Below are 17,260 nucleotides of genomic sequence, written 5' to 3' on the forward strand. Positions count from 1 at the left end.
CGGCGTGCATGGAAAGCCGTGTTACTATTACCTTGCCTTTTCACTAGACGGCAATCATGGAAATAAGTAAAGGGTTTTTTATGTTAAAAATATTTAATACAAAATTCATGAGAATGTCGGGAATAGGAATCTTTTTTTTTTTTTAAGCCCATGGACAGAATTGTGTTTCCCAAGTGATACGGGAAATGACTTCGTACTCTCAATTTTCTGAGAAGTTCCAGTCTGGTCACAGGTGCTACCCATATTTGGTGATTTTGCTCAGATAGCGTTTTGGAGAAGGTTAGTGTCTGCATGTATGTGTGTGAAGGTTTACAAAGATGGAAGAGGAAAAGGGAGGGGGGAGGAGAGGGGGAAGAGCAGCAGCACATTTTAAAATAAATATTTAGTCCCTAATAAATGAATTTGTAAAACACTTCTACCTCACTGAAGACACATGAAACTGGGGAAAGACCTTTTCCACTATACAATAAATGTTAGCAATGGGGACATTACAGCATAATAACGGTGACCCCATGACTTGTCACAGAGCTAGTTCTGTGGTGAAGACTATGGTAATGACCAGTCGAGTTATTTTGCCATGTGTCTAATACAAAATGACACCATGGAAAGCATTGCAATTGATGTGACTCACCATTTTCTGTGAGTGAACTCAAGTGTGAATCTACTGTGTCATTTTTTCTGTCTCAATCAAGATATTCTGTCTAGAAGAAGATATACTTGTGTTTTTGTTATTTGTGAATATATTTTCTTCTCAATTTATATGATTAGTAAGGAACGATACTCAAAACTAACTGGCATATCAGTGTCTACTGCTAAAAAATTTTCATAAAATTTCAGTGATCTCCAGATTTTGAAAGTTATACATGAAGCTAATTATGAGAATGCTTGTTAAAAATATAATCTTAGTATAATATATACATTAAATTCAGCCATATCCTTACTGTGGTGCAAATAAAATAACTATTATCAAAGTGATAGTAACTATTATCAAATGATGTACCAATACATAGTGTGTGTAGAGCAAAAAAAAAAAAAAAAAAAAAAAAAAAGCAAAAGATTTTTTCTTGCATACAGCCTGGTGTTACAAGATGCAAATTAAAAGGACATTGTTTTGGTCTCGCACAGCATCAGGGATAGATAAGTAAACGTGACAATTAGAACGCGAAGTTACCTCTTTTACTTTGAAATGTGCTCAGACCTGAGCATACAACATATGCCATCCAGTGTCTCCCATTCCTTTATTTATTAGGGATCACTGGGCTTTTGTTTGTGTTTGTGTGATGGGGTTGGGGTGGAGAGCTTGGCCTCAGTTCTCGGCAGAAGTGAAAGCCCAGAAATTGAAATTGATGTTCGCAGATCATCCAGTACTGCTGTCATCTTTGCATTATGTTTTCCATTATCCTTGGTCTGACTGTTTATCAGAAATACCAGCTTTCTATCGCCTTAAGACAGTGAGAATGTGTTGTGTCGTGTACTTCCAGAAGCTGTTGCAGTGTGCTGTAGGGCACCCTGGCTGTTGTCCTAAATTGAGATGACAGGGTTGCTCATATAAAATTGCCTTCTCGCTTGGCTCGGCATGCTGGGATCCATATCTATTAATGCAGGAGTGTCCAAATGTCCTGCTAGGAAAGCAATTTGTTCCTCAGTAGGGTGGCAAGGAAGCAGCTGGTCTAAGAAGCCATCAGAGGTGATGTTAGGGGCAAGTTGTGTTTTTCTTGATTTAATGGGAAATCTTACTGATCCATCGCCTCCCTTGTCCTCCCCACTTGTCAACAAGGCAGCGCGTTCCCGTGTTCAGCCCTCTGCTTTGCCGCCTCCCAGGCCTGGCATTGGTCCCTTGTGGAGAGCCAGCCCTCCACACAGCCTGAGCTTCATAATAGACTGTCTGACAACAACAAACGCGTTATTAATGGATTTGTGTCATGCCCTGGGGAGGCAGCACAATTTGGAAACATTCAGTTAAATATCACACTTAAACCAACTCCTTTTTTTACAAAGCTCCTCTCCCAGGGGAACTTTCTGTACACACACCATATCAGTACATGCTCTCCACACCCTCCTGGCCATACTAACCAATGCCAATGGTCTTGTTGAGTGAAGCTCATGCAATCCAAGATGGCTGGCTCGCATGGCTGTTCTGCTGTGGTACCTGTTCACTGACTAATTCTCAACCAGAATGTCAAGGGCAGTGACTGGACTCCAAATTCATGTTCACTGTGTGCCATGGAGGGTTGTCCTGAAGCATCTATTGAGCAAGAAATGCTCGTGTAGGTTCTGATGGGAAGGATTTTTATGGCCCCAGTAATCGAACTGAGAGACCTGATAATCCAAAGATGGAACAGACCTCCAGAATGGTTGATGACAGGCCACCGCTCCTTGCCATCAGAACTCACATGTTAGAAAGGTATGTGATAATATGTCGCTGTCTTAACACTCATGGGAAAATACAGCAGCGATGCTTGTACAAAGCTCATACTTGAGGTAATGTCTCCTTTCTCTGAGGGCAGAGTTTATTCAAGTTTTTATTCAAACATAAAATAAAGGTATGTTTAAAGCTCAGAAAGAAAGAGAGCTTCCCGGGGGAAACCACTGTGTCTGTAATGCACTTTTCTGTGCAATCCAACTTCTGGATGATTTTTTTATGGGACTTCATTACAAAGAGGCTGTTTCTATCTTAATTTCATCTTTTTAGTAATTTGTCCGACTCATAAAGATGGATCAGCAATAAGTTCCTTGAAATGGAAAGTGTGTTCTTTCATGGTACAAAATGAATGTGTGTAGGCAAATGAATAATAAATTGCTGACATGTGGTCATTGTTTAGCACTCTCTCATTCTTCATTTTGTCTGGAACCAGAGGCCTCTGGCTTCGTCAGTGCAGCCCAACCCCAGATTCACCCCTAACCCCTCCACTGTCGTAAGTGTCAGTGCTTGTAGTTCTCTTAGAACTTTCAGATCCTACAGAGGACAAGTTTCCCTAAGTGACTGCACACAGAGGAAGAGACCAGTGAACACTAGTTGATTAGTGACAATGCCCGCTCATCTCTTTTGGGTCTGACTATGTCTTGCAGTCAAGGTCGACAAGCACTTATGGGTCCTGATCCTGAACGAGATACTAGGCTATCTGATCAGCAATTGATACCGTGCTTCATATCAGCGATACTAAGATGACGGTGAAGAGTCTATTTAGTCCTTATGTAAAATGTCTCTACGGCATTTGTTTTTGGAAAACTAATGTTCTCGTAGATCCACCTTACATTAAAGACTGGATTCCTGTTTTGCAGTCCTCAAGGTACTTTGAAGAGCCATCTGTACATTTGTGAGCGTACTTTTTTTCAAAGTTGTTATCCAAGTCACCAATTAAATAAGACCCAGGACTAAAAGCTTCAGGGCACCTTTAGCTGTCATCTTCTCTATTAGTGTTTAGCTAATAACCATGAACACTTGGGTATGGCCATATTTTTCCTAGAATATCCTAGAATGAAGAATTGATTCTTTTCTTAGAGTTGAGCATATAGAGAAGCCAAGAAGGTGAAGAAAGCTCAGGGGGGTTCCAACTCATCGTTAAGAATTGATCCTTGGAGGCCCCTGACGTGCCTGTTAACTGTGCACCTGCCCACTGCAGCAGCCTGTACGCCAGGCCACTCTTACTGTTGAGATTATTACTCAGCAGAGTAATTACTTATTACTTACTGTTGAGATTATTACTCAGCAGAGTAATTACTTATTACTTACTGTTGAGATTATTACGGAGCGGCTCTTCCCCACCCCCAGTCCCATCCACTTCTGCCTTTTGAGCTTGTCTGCCGCTTCTCCTTAGAAAGAATTCAAATCCGCTTAGGAGATATTTCTCTTTACGAGATCTCTCATTGTTACCAAAACCCAAACCTCTTCAAGATGGTGTCAAATTGTTGGACAGTGTGTTCTTACTCTAGTGCTAGGTGTGGGCAGGAGACTGAGACTGGAAACTCATGGAAGGAAGGCCAACACCCTACCTTCTCTGGATGCTCCAAGGAATTGTAAGAATGAGATCATTCATGAAAGTGATGGCTAAATTTTAAAATTATCTTGCCCTGCCAGAAGCGACATCTTTCTGAATGAACCGTAAAGGCGGACCTTACGTAAAATTGTAAAGGAACATATAAAAGATACGTACTTCTCTTTAGTCTCTCCCCTCTCTGGGTGCCTTGTAAGCCCTGGCTATTCCTGGTCTCCTGCATCCTCCCAATCCTTCATCACATCCCTTCATGCCAGGCACTCCAAAGTTTCTAGGGAGATACATTAATACACTGATAATCAAGAGATGTTACTAGGCCAATAGGACTGGTCTGGAGGGTAAATTTAGTGCCCTTCCTTCTGAGCAATATATATCTTCATTTTAATGGAGACTCCTATCTCTCACCATTCGGGGAAATCCTTATAGTGTATTCTTTTCGTTGAGAAAGGCCCACAGCCCCATGAGCAGGCTGAGGGAGGGAAACTTTAAGGTAGGCAGGATTTGGGGCTGAACCTCGGAAGCACCAGGTACGTCGCTGGCTGCTTTGTCTGTCAGTAGGGTCATCCCCAGGTCTGGCACAACGTCGGGGCTAAATGAACTAAAGTCGCTGGATGCTCTTGTCCTGCTAAGCCCAGTTTTGTCCAGGTGACATGTGTCTTGGTTCCAAAGGCCACAGTTTAGTCCTTCCCTGGTAGAACACATCCTGTGTGAATTCTTGGCCCCTTCCCAGAGGTCACTGAGACCACTGTCTGCACCCCCACCGTCTTCCCTCCCTCCCTCCCTCCCTCCCTCCCTCCCTCCCTCCCTCCCGCCTTCCCAGCTGGGAGAGGTAAACCCCTCTCCACGGAGATCTAAGCCTTCCGCTTCCCTCACCTCCAGTGAACACGTCCCTCAGTCATTCTCTCAAGCACAGACTTGCTGTGGGCTTGTGGTCCTTGGACGCTAAAAGTGGATTCCACTTTAAGGGTTAGCACCTCTGTTTGAAGTCCCGAGGGGAAGTGTTTCCTGTTTCCGCGATCTGGACACGAGTGTGGTTTCTCGGAGTGTGCGTGCTCAGGCATTTGTGTGGACCAAGAGTTTCCTGTACGTGACCTCCCTCTCTGCACAGCCTACTGCGGCATGGAAGGAGGCCTGCTTTCACTGAGAGCTGCTGCCCACTTGACCCAGTGCCACCCGTTCCTGGGAGCCTGCTTTGTGCAAGGCACATGGGGGGTGCTCAGTAAGGGGACACGGTGCCTGCCATCAGAAGAGAGGAGGACGCAGCCACCTCACAGTGGGCACCAAGAGGGTCAGCCCAGCAGCTGCATGGGCCATCACCCCTCAGCTGGACTTGTGTGGCTGTGAGGACGCAGTGCTGGCAGGAAGCAACCGTGCTCTTTACCGGGAGGTGGTGGGGCTGTGTCGGTGCAGCTGCAAGCCTGGGATTCTCTAGCTTGGCTTCACCTCTCACCCAAAGCACTCTGCCCACCCAGGTGGGGGCAGCGCCTATGCTGGGCCTCTCTGTCCTGCCTTTGAGGCCACCTTTCAGCTGCTTCTGGACCTATCTGCTCTCCCTGCACAAGGCACTGTGTGAAGCTTTCTCACCCACAAGCAGCAGGGCTAAGTGGCCCTCACAGTGTCTGAGGGTGACCACACCTTCAGAACAGGGACTCAGTCCCACCTTCATGCCCCTGTATGTCCCTCCCAGCCCCAGCCCTCAGCTCCAGTGAGTGAGACAGTGAGTGTCCCCACGTACACCCATCCCCGAGCCAGTGGCTTTCACCTACGGTATCTGGAGATGCAGACTCACATGCAGCCTTCTAGAAGCCAAATCTCCCTCCAGCTCGAAGACACAGTGCTACCAACTTCTACCCCTCTCCACCTCCTAAAGGAAATAATAGTCCTCTAGATTTCACTTGGTCACTTTTTATAATACACTAAGTATAGACACACAGGAAGTTACAAAGATAATACAGAGAGGTCCCAGGTAAGGCTCACCCAGTCAATTCCCCCCAGTGGTTATAAGGTTCATAATTATAGGGCAATGTCAAAACCATGACACTGACCTTGTGATGTATATGTGTCGTTCTGTGCCATTATATCATGTGTAGATTTGTGTAATCACCAACTCAACTCTTGATTTCATTTTCATTCTGTGTGACTAGGTCGATACCAAAGCAGAATTCCATGACTAAAACACTCACTGGTCCTGATGCACTGTGATGTCACCATACGAGTGACAAAATGTGGTGACTCTAGATTGACTTGCTCCTCCCATTCTGCCCATAAAGACTGGACAGAATGAATGGACCTAAATAAATAGGTCAATGGCGTGGAACTCTGCTCAAGACAAACAGTCTCGCCTGTGGCAATCACAAGCTTGTGACTGAAAACGTGCTCAGGAGATAAGAGAAAGCTCCGATCGTTTCGCTCCCACGTTGCTCCTAGAATTACTTGTTCTGAGTAGGACTTTCCTGAGGGAAACGTTAATAAAACCTGTTTTCTTCATAATCACTCAAACTGAAATCACTACTATCACTATTAACTTTATACTATAACATTTTTCATTAATCAGAAACAATTAATTATTAAACCTGTCAGTTAAACATAACTTTTGTAAATGATACATAAAATGAGAAACAACTTCCTAAAAGTGTCAACTCCATTTTCATAAAAAAGTCATCACTTGAAATGACAGTTGACTTAAGAATCATGTTTCTGCACTTTTCTTCTTAAAGCAACATCTTTGAATCACCGGTAATGAACCCTTCTAAGGTCATGTGGTGTAAGTGATACGTGTTTGGCATTGCATTCGCAGTACCAAAATGAAGCTTCTTAAAAGCTCAGTGAATGGTTATTTTTAATAATTATATGCAGTACTTACAAGTCACTGAAATAAATCACATAGTGTTGAACTTTACAGTCTTACAGGGAGAAAAAATTATCCCCCTTGCCAGAGATTATCAGGTTATTAATTTTTTTCAGGGCATGTGTGAAAAGCCATTAGCATTCTTTTTCTTTTTTTCTTAAGTATCTACCTATACTCAGTGATTGTGCTTAAAGGTTGGCAATTTCCATGGCTAAAAGAACTTCAAGTGCTGTCAAGGTGAAAGCTAACCAATTAGTAAGTAGGTGCCATCAGATTTATGAGCAGATAATGAGTATATATAGGAGTGTAGAAACTCTGAAAATGGCAGTGTAATCTTCTAATTTCACCTTTATTTATTCATTATGCAAATCAGTGCTGGAGAAAATTTGCTTTATTTTGGTAGTAGAATGAAATACTGCTTCAAATGAAATAATACAGCTTACTCCTGTTTTTAAATTATCCTCCTTTAAATATAGAAATACTGATTCTCATGGCCCAGGCATCTCATAACTAAACGCCCGAAAGTAAGAATCATTTCTAAAGGCAACATAGCCATAAAGGAAGAAGCCCCCACAAAATGGTATCAACTACAAATGTAACTATATAAAAATCATATGCATGGATAAAAACTCACAGGAAATCCAGGGTAAAGAAAATTCTGAGTAAATGTGATATTATAGGTGATTTGCTCTTTTATGTTTAGTCTATAATGCCATTATGTCTTTCCTGATAATGCAAGGGAGGAAAACAGATAGTTGCATGTTTATTGCTCTCCTCAGTACTATGTACACAATGAATGTTCAGCAAATGTAGTTGGATAAAAGTATAACAATAAAAATGGGACTTGAGTTTAAGAAAATTTAAGAAAAAAGAGAAGTGTAGTCAATTGAATAGCACAATTTAGAGAATGAACTGGAGACACTGCATGTGTACTTCGTCCTCTGCTGAGGAGGTAAGACGTGTGGAAGTGCTTCCACGCCTCTTGTGATGATGGTGTGCTTGCTGGTCCATCTTAACTAGCAATCGGGCCTCATAAGTCTCACCTCTGAGCTTAGATCTGCCAGAGTACATGGGAACCCACGGGAACCACGTCACCGCCATGGCGACAGCCGCACTGGGAAGCTTGACCGCAGCGGAGTTCCTAGCCCGCTCGCTAAGGTGTGCGGTCCTGCCTGCCCCCAGTTCTCCTGTAACCAGATCTCTCCTGGTACCCCATTTCCCCCAGTGACAAAGGTTTCCTCTAGTATCTGGTAGGTGAGTCCCTTCCCCTAGACCCAGTGTCTTCAAAATGGGGTCCCCATACCAGCTCGAAGCATCACAGGGACTGTCACCACCCCCTCTGACTTCCTCCTCTCCCACCACCTCTGCTGAGACAGACTGAGTCAGAGACGCAGGTCTTTACATCGGGTTCTTCTCACACTGTTTCTCGTCTTTGTCACACGCACTCAAATCTGCTCAAGGTCATCCCCCAAATAACCTATCTGGTATCTTTCTGTTTTCATCCTTTTCCCTCTTCACTCCTATGTCCATAAGCCCTCTCACACCCCCCAAAATTACCTTTGCCCCCCTAAACTATTCAGAGTCCCATTCCTAGCTTTACATGGCCCGACCCTCTCATGCAGCCCAGGCGTTATTTATGTTGTTCCCAGGATTGTGGCCACGTTCAATCCGATGCCCATATGTACAACCTGCCCAGAGTCTTTGCTCAGTTGAGTAAATGTCTCTCGTTCTCAGAAAGGTGAGAAAGGAAGGTCCCTGTTTCTTACTCTCTACTCCCTTTTAACTGGTCCATTTATTGATTCATCCATCCATTCATTCTTCCAATCAATCATTTATTCAGAGTTGCCAAGAAATATGCCAGACGATAGGGTTACAAAGGAACAAGTTTCTGATTTTGAGAAGATCCTGGTTCATAAAGTCCTCTCCTTCCAGGGGTAAAACAAAGGTCTATTTTAGAGTGCACCAACGTAAAACAAAAGTGACTAAAGCACTTAACAAGCTGCGTGGACGCTGCCATGGATCCTTGTCAGGGGACAGGGGACAGGGTGCATCTCAGGAACTCCAGGAGGAGCAAGCCTGCAGCCTCAAAGAAGCCCAGCGACCTCAGAACTCGGACCTCGGGCCATGGGGGTCCCGGTGCCAGGGACGTGGAGCCTTGTTCTCCGGGTAGTGATTACTGACATTCTAACCATTGCAGAATAACTACTTTTTCATAGACCTTCATGGTTTATAAAATGTTAGCTTGTCTCTTGTCTCAATTCCCTTCTACAACTCTCTCAGTAAGGCATTCTTTTTGTCACCATTTTATAGAGAAGGAAACAAAAGGTCAGAAAAGTTAAATAATTTGCCCAAGATGAATGAACCAACTTATAGCAATACGTCTGGGAGCTAAATCCAACTCTCATGCTCGTTGTAAAATCTCATGTTCACAGTCTTCATTCCAAGGTATTTGGGGGGAAAGCCATGCTTCAGTTAAAAACCACGGTGGCAGCGACAAGGTACAGACAGCATGGCAGTCTGGGAACCTCAAATCCCCGTAGGATCCCGAGTTCACATTCCCCCAGGTACCGGCCTGTCTTGTTTCCCTCCTTGCCTGCATTTACCTTAGAAAATGTATCTTGTAAACATTCAAAAGAAAAGGCAGAAAGGGCCCCTTCAAAAAAATGTGTATGTTAATCTCCAATGGGAATATCCTGTTATAGTCTGAGACCATAATCGCCTGTGGGGCAGCCCATGCGTTATTTCTGTAAAGCAGCTTATTCATCGTCATGAGTCCCCAAAGAGGAAACTCCCAGACAGCTACGTTCCTAGTGAGCGGAATTCGTCCTGGAGCTGAGCAGACAAATCGCGGCGGGAGTGGTTGTACGGAGGCGAGGTGTGAAGGCAGGTTAATATCTAACACTCCTGAAATTCTTATGCCTAGGGGTGTCGATTAAACCAGACCCAACACTATGGATTATCATTAGCAAAGATACTGTTTTTAAAACCTGGAGAAAGGGGACAAAAGCAGGGCCACCTTGGTCTGACCGGTAATAATAACGCTGCCTTCTGGCACTACCGTGTGCACAGAATTGCCCAGGGGTATCGTGAATAAGAGTCCAACGGACCTGCCTGCCGTCACTCACCATTTTCCACTCAGGCAGAATAATCATCTCATAACTAGAAAAAGAAGAAAGAACACCAGCCAGGCTATACGGTTACTTTGGGTGCAGAGTTAATGACAACCCTTGTAGAGTATTTCACCAGGAACCACCGTGCAAGCCAAAAATGTTCAAGACGGTAAACCTAAGGAAGGCTACCGTGATGCCCATGAGAAAAGTGTGTACCGTTGGTGGCATATTGAGTGTGTCGTCCTTACCACTAGGTGGCCCTTCCAGTGGCTTGTCAGGTACTTCCTTTTCTTGGCAAGATTTGGCTTCCATTTTAGTCGCAATGCATTTTATCGAAATTGTTTTTTATTATAGTAAGTCGCACGACGTCTGTTATCCCTGAGTCTCCCTCTGGACAGAGTGTATTTCTGCTTTCATCTGACTTTCACGGAGGTACATTTTGATGACAGCAATTTTTTGAAGTTGTTTTAAACCACTTTTCTGGTTTGGAATATGCTAGTTTATCATGTTTTCAGCATTCGGAGAGCTTTTACTCAGAGTATTTGTTTTTTACTAATAAAAGTGAGTAAACTGCTCCAAGTACTGTTTTAGTCATATTGTCCTTTGTAGATCTCTTTCCGTTTTCAGATTGGTATTGAGTAAATTGAGTCTACTTGTTTTCTTATTCCCATTAAGCTACGACCTTATTTTGGCACGATGGACAAGAGTTCGCGTGCGTGACAAGGAGGTAGCATGTGTGCACATGTGTGTGTATGTTGGTTAAATGGAGATATGAACTCAGCAAGCCCCAGCTTTTCCAGGGACGTAATGAATGGAACTGTAGGCGCTGTCTTTGCTAAAGTGAGACATTCTTCTTCCAGACTAATGTTTTCTACACCACTTGGCAGATTTTTTGTTTTCTAAATGGACCCATCTGCCACTTGTGTCCCATAGTAACCTGGCAACTTGCTGCCCGGGTGTTCTTTTCACCCTGACCCCTGGCCTGGGAAAACCGCAATGTAGTGATCCTCTTTTGAAGTACCGTCCAGCCACTTAGGCAGATCTGCACGGCTATTGGTTCATGTCATGAGGGCTTGGCGTTCTTGAATAGATTGGTGACAGTATGACTGTATTTCCTGATGTGTCCAGTCGGTTGTCATGGAGGAAAGCCCTTCACAGGAATAGCAACTGTGTCAGCTATGGCTACAAAATCCATGAAAGATGCATTATTTTCCTGCTCCTCCGTCATAATTCTTAGTTTCTCTAGTTTCTATTGCCACTTACCTAGGAGTCGAGACAGAAAGGGACGTGTTTTCTGTCGACATCAACAATCCTAAGCCTCGTGGAGCTTCTATTCCACTGGAATAGAAAAATTGATAAATACCAAGTGTCATCTTGTTGCCAGAGTTTAAATCATCTGAACTATACAAATGCAGAAAAAAGGAGCCTAGCTGGTCTTCTTGTGCCTTAAGTTTTTGAAACGTATATTGTACTTCCAGCCCAAGCAGTCGAACTGCCCCTGCAGCGCAAAATGAGTCACCCCTCACAGGCCAGGCCTTCCGGGATTGCCCCATCTGTTATTTAAAATCTCACAAAGACCATTTATTCTCCTTCCTAGTAAACAATGTCGCTGTTTATCAATATGTGAGAAATGTCTTATCAAATTTTAAGTTAGCTGTCCTTTGTTATAGTTTGAGTCCACAATCCTGAGAGATTACAGCAAACAAAAGATCAGTGGCCTCTTTAAATGTAACATTTTTCCATAGTGACAAAGAAAAATTGTGTCTGGACTGGCTTCTTTGATACAACAAAAATTCTTTCCTTTATCCAGACGGGGTACTACCAACACCCTGAAACAACGGCCACCAAGGGAAAGGGATCCAATTTTAACCCACTTCCCATGGAGAAGAATCTCTCTCTGGGACATTTAACCCAAATGACATAGGATTATACCTTCCATAATTTGCTTGTAGAGAGATAAGAAATATAAAGGCTTGATTTACTATTATTGTCTTAAAAGTTATCAAAAGTATAACTGGTGCTTTAATAGCATTGACTCTCTTGGGTCCCCGAATGCCCAGGCTGGTTACTTATGCAAATAGCTGTGCTGTGTAATTAGGGTAAAGCATTTTGGTTAAATTGCCTTTCTACACCGGGAACTCTATCTTAGACCAACCTTTGTAAATAATGGAACCTGCTGGGTTTGAAAATTAGAATACTAAGCGCAAATGGGTACATCCCGTCAATAGGCTTTGCCTTGGTTGCTTTGGTCTCTTATTCAATTAACTTGAAACAACTTGAAGTAGAGATCTCAGACCCAGCTCCTTACTCCATAATGTCTCAACGCGCTATGATGGCTGATTTATCACGAAGCATACGGCAGGCTCATCGCCACAGACTTTGTCATTGTTAACTGCCACAGCATTTGGAATTCCATCACTAGAGAGTGAAGCATTGAAGTTTCTTTCCTTTAAAATCTTCTTTTAAAACACAACTTTACAAAACAACGTGCAAAGAATGTGTCTCTCAGTGATACAAATGTCTTCAGAAATGTATTACAGAAATAACCAGAAAGGCAGAGGATTCGTGTCCAGGCAGGAGAATGCATACAGGAGCCCGTGGCAGAGACAGGCCCACCCCTGTGCCTCTGTGGCCCACACAGTTTTGGGCTGCACAATGGCTGCATTATTTTTCAATTAATTTCCATTTTTAATTGGGATACTTGACTTTAAAATATAGTTTTATAGCTTCTCTTAACAAAAAGAAACAACAAAGGAAGTCTTGCTACACCAGATAGCCATTCTCGTATGAGAAGAAAAAAAAATCAGCAAAGGATGGCCCCTCCTTTAAATAGTTCAGGTGTTCAATTGCCACCTGCCTCCCTGCGCCTGCCTTACCCCCTCAGGCTGCTGCTGGGCTCCAAAGACTCTCCAGTTGGTGACCTCTCTTTTTGAGGTCCTGCCATTCTTTTTGGTATCCTAAAAGACCTTTTTTTGTTGTTTCTGATAAGACAAATAAATAGCTGATAGTAATACCAAACACTTTCCCTCCAGCACTGCTGAGAAAGACCCAGAACGGAGAGTTGCCAAGGAACAGTTAGTTGTTGAGCCAGCATTCTGGTTCTCTTCTTACCAAAACCCAGTGCCCGCGTATTTGTGTGACACTCTCATAGAATTATACGCCCAGGAACTAGGAAACCGTTCTCTTCCTAGTCTTCGCTCTGGTCACTTCTACATCACCCTGGTGTTTAATTTGGGGGGTGGGAGGGTACTAAGTGGGAAGTCGATGAATAGCAAGTGGTCCAACTGAGAGTGACAGAAATGGATATGATGATTGAAGCTTTGTGAAACTGGTCTTTGGGGTTAGTCTTGAAGAACTGGGCTGATGAAGGCTGAGAAGCAGCAAGTCCAGGCAGATTCGCTCAGGGTATTAAAGACATCACGTGCTCGACACTGGCTATGTCCTCTTGCTGTGCTCAGGACGGAGCACATGGAAATAGTCTCAAGCAAGTGCAGGGGGGAAATTGTAATCATGTATAATGGAGCACGTCGGGACCATGAGGGCTGTCCCTTCAGAGAAGCACGTCCGAGGAAGAAAGGGCACTCATGTCTGTTCTCCTTGAGACAGGTTTTCTTTTAAGGATGGAGAGTCTGCAAGTGCTTTTGTATCCGGTCCTGCCTGGAGGTAGGAGTTTGTGCCAGATGACCTTTGCGAGCATCCTCTATTCCTTAGAGTCTATAGAACAGCAAAGGTCTTGAGTCTGATTTTAGCCTATTCAAAAGCAAGTACACGTCAGCTCCTTGCCATCAGGAACTAAACTGCAAGGGCACACATGTCTTGGCTATCAAATTAACACCTGGAATCTCCGATATCCCTGCCATCATTCCTTTTGTAGTCTGTGATTGCAAACTGACAGCTATTAGTCTGCTGTGGCACTTAAAGGTCCTGCTTTTATGCCTGACATGTGTAATACTCCTATTAGTGAAGTGTTGCCATGGATACGTTGTATCAGAAACTTCACTGCGAAAACCAAGAATATAGAAAGGCATTCTCAGGTGTCAGAAAGGGTAGGTCTCTCATTTCGTCTACTATTGTGTATTGAGCCCCTCTTTATGCATCCAGACCTGTGTTTTGCACACAGCGTACAATGAGGAAAAAGTAAGTCAAGAAGTTTGTTCACTCCCTGAATCGGGGTGGGAGGAACGATTCCAGCCCGAAGTGAAACCTATTATTATGAAAATGCAGTTCACTGAGTGGTGGAAGAGGTTGCAATGAGCACTGAAATGGAGGTCTGCAAAGATGAACTCCCACCTAAAGTGGGATTCATGGTCAGAAAACACCAATTGTACATTGTACCATTAGGAAGAGGGAAAGAGTAAAGATAAAGAGCAGGCAAAGGGAGGAGGTTGTGGGAAGAAGAGTCTGGAAGCAGGAAGAATCCCTTCCTGACAGCCATGTGCTAATGTGGAGGGTTCTCGGTCCCAGCGGAAGTGGCTGCGCCCAGCAGCTCCCTGGAACTGGAACGTGCCCTGGTGGCCTGAGCACGGTGACGCCACCTAGAAGAAGAGATGGCAGATGACAACTGGTGGTGGTCAGCCTCCAGTTACTCTACAGGGTTAAGTCAGGTTATGTAGGGGCAGACATATGCATCATGAGATTTAATGGTCTACACAATCGTTGTGTCAAAACTGAGGGCTGGTTCCTTAAATGCGTTTCATAGGGAACAGAGCCCTCCATTCCATAGGCATGAACAAGCTTTCCAAAGCCAAGCCCAACAGATACCTTGACAAAATTTCATTCACACCTAAACAGGATCTTCTTCTTAGCTGCACAGATTCTCAGGTGCAAAGGTCACTTAAGGTCAGTCATCAAACCCTCCACACTTTCCTGCATCAGCTCCACACAGCTTCCTTCATAGGCAGGCATCCAACTAAGTAGCAAGAAGTTCCAATCATTTAGGAAGAACTGTGATTTTAAGAGAGGGATTTCAAAAAGAAAGTTCTTTCGTATACTAGGTCACTCGCACTATCTGAGTTAGTTGAGTCTGTAATGTCTACTCTCCAGCCTTTTTCTCTGGAGCCTCAGCTTCTGTCCGGTGCTGTCACCCCGGCTCCTTACGTTGTCCTGTCTGGATGTGTTGCGCTGCATTGATGTCTCTTAAAATGTGGCTCCCTGATGTGGCCTCTCTGTGCACTCTAGACCATGGGCTTGTGCTGGTTGAGTTAGCATTTTTGGCAGTCGTAGCATACTTGCCTAAACAGATTTAAATGTGTTAACTAATATCGCACTTACACTGTGTTATTGAGCACGGAGTGTGTGCTGGGAGCTTCCCAACAAGACCCGCGGGGTGCCCGCCCCTGCATGTCCTGGGCTCCCGCCCAACCTGCTGATACCCTCCATGGCTTTGCACTTGGTCCCCTCGCCCATGACCCTGTTGGACCCACTAATCCCGCACAGTTACTAGCACAGAACCGTCATTTAATGAGCACTGTTGATGAATTTGTTAATTAGACAACTAACTTGTAGTTTCTATTGAGTCTACAGTTAATGGAAATGGAAGTTTTCTAATGTTTGTTCTGCTCACTCGTGTGTTAACTCCTGACTATGATAGCAACTCAGTCAACAGCTGAGGACTAGGGAAGGGTCCTCCACCCTTTCTGTGTCCCGGCACACCTGAGGCCCGTGCACCCCTCCTACCTGGCTCACGGCTCAGTGTAGTGATTCTCGGCGTTGGGAGAAAAGGATGCCTGGCAGGGGACTGTCCTATGGAAAAGTCCCCATGGGGGTCTATTCTGCCCTGCCTCTGGGCTCTTCCTCAGGTAGTCAGCCTTCCCACAGCTCTGACGTGTAGATACCTCTGCGGTCATGATTTTCAATCATGTTCATTTAATTTATATAGTCAGTTTTGGCTTATTCATCCAGCCTTCTGAGACCCTTTGGGTCCTTCTTCAAGCATCAAAGTTACTGACTCTCTTAGAGTTTTCTGACATCTTAAAACATGAAAAATTACATCCTCTATTTCTACGTCCATGTCATTGATATGACCTTCAAAATGTATTATCTTTCCTCATGCTACAGGAATAAACATAGGAAGATAATAATAATACACTACGTGAAGGTCGAAACCCCAGATTACAGGAAAAGCACGAGTTATGCGGATGGCAGAGGCCCCGTGAAGCTCTAATTAAGCCTGGGGCAGCTCACTAATCAAGGCAGAAGGAGGCACGGCCAGTGACATCGTTATCATTATCCGATGGAAGCAGCTGTCCTTAGGGGAAGCCAGGCTCCCTAACAGCGGATTCTAACAGAACGTTTACAGCTCACTTTGTATTGTGGCCACCCCACGGTGCGGTGAATGATGTTTACAATCTTTTTTTTAAATTTAGCAATTGCAGTTCTTTGTCCCATCCGGCTGCACTGCTTCAGATGTGACCTTCAATGCAAGTGCAGAGACTCCCAGAGCCGGTTGCCCCGCGGACAGAGCACCTGCCTTGCAGCCCAGCTCAGCCATGCAGCAGCCAGTCCTCTAACCTCCAGAAATGCCCTTTAACGGGCGGTAATTAAGTCCCTACCTCCTGGGGTCATCATATCTATTAACTGAGTTAAGACATGTACACAGCCTCGCTCAGTGATGGCAAAGGTTATTTAGGATAAAAATGGTACTTACCCCATGTGCTGTGAGAATGCACTCTAGACAGTGTATATAAAGAACAGTGCCTAGCAAAGAATAAAGTCCGTGAGTGTTGGCTAGCATGTGAAAGGCTTTTTTAAATAACTTTTTCCACAAAGATCAAGATCTCCAGAATAAAATCAGTAAATTACCTAGGAGTCTGGTTACCACAGCCTCCCGTTTACCAACCCCCACCCACCTCCCGTCCTACCCATTTTTAACCCATCTATTCTTGCAAATAATGTCCAAGTCTTCCCTGATCCTGTTTCCATTCTCTAGGAGGCAGATCACTTTGCAATTTACAATACACAACTGGTGTTCACCTCGGGCTCGAAAACCCAAAGAAAGTCACTGCAATGGTTCCTTCATCATCCATAGCATAATAGGATTTTCCATTGATTGAGAAGTTTGATATATATTATATAACTTAATCCTCACCACAAACTCGTGAAGTTATAAATATTCTCCTTCTAAAACTTAAATGAAGAAAATGTGGCTTAAAGCAGTGCAGGGGCAGCCCCAGTGTCTCGTGGCAGCTACAAAGTAGTGGCGTCTGGTTCTGAGTGTGGGTCCGGCTACTCCAGAGCAACTGTTCACACCTGTTACACACCATCCTTCCCCTACTCACCAGGTTGGGGCAGGGCCACCAACTCCCCTG

General features: G+C 44.2%; 1 protein-coding gene across 2 annotated transcripts in view; it reads left to right on the top strand.

Annotated features, from left to right (window-relative positions):
- Window positions 1-17,260, top strand: part of PRKN (parkin RBR E3 ubiquitin protein ligase) — a 1,116,534-nt gene that overhangs the window by 984,145 nt on the left and 115,129 nt on the right. The gene's annotated exons all lie outside the window — the stretch shown is intronic.

Source organism: Rhinolophus sinicus, chromosome 2 (genome assembly GCF_057876585.1).
Source record: "Rhinolophus sinicus isolate RSI-liver-muscle chromosome 2, RSI-T2T, whole genome shotgun sequence".
Taxonomy (NCBI): Eukaryota; Metazoa; Chordata; class Mammalia; order Chiroptera; family Rhinolophidae; genus Rhinolophus; species Rhinolophus sinicus.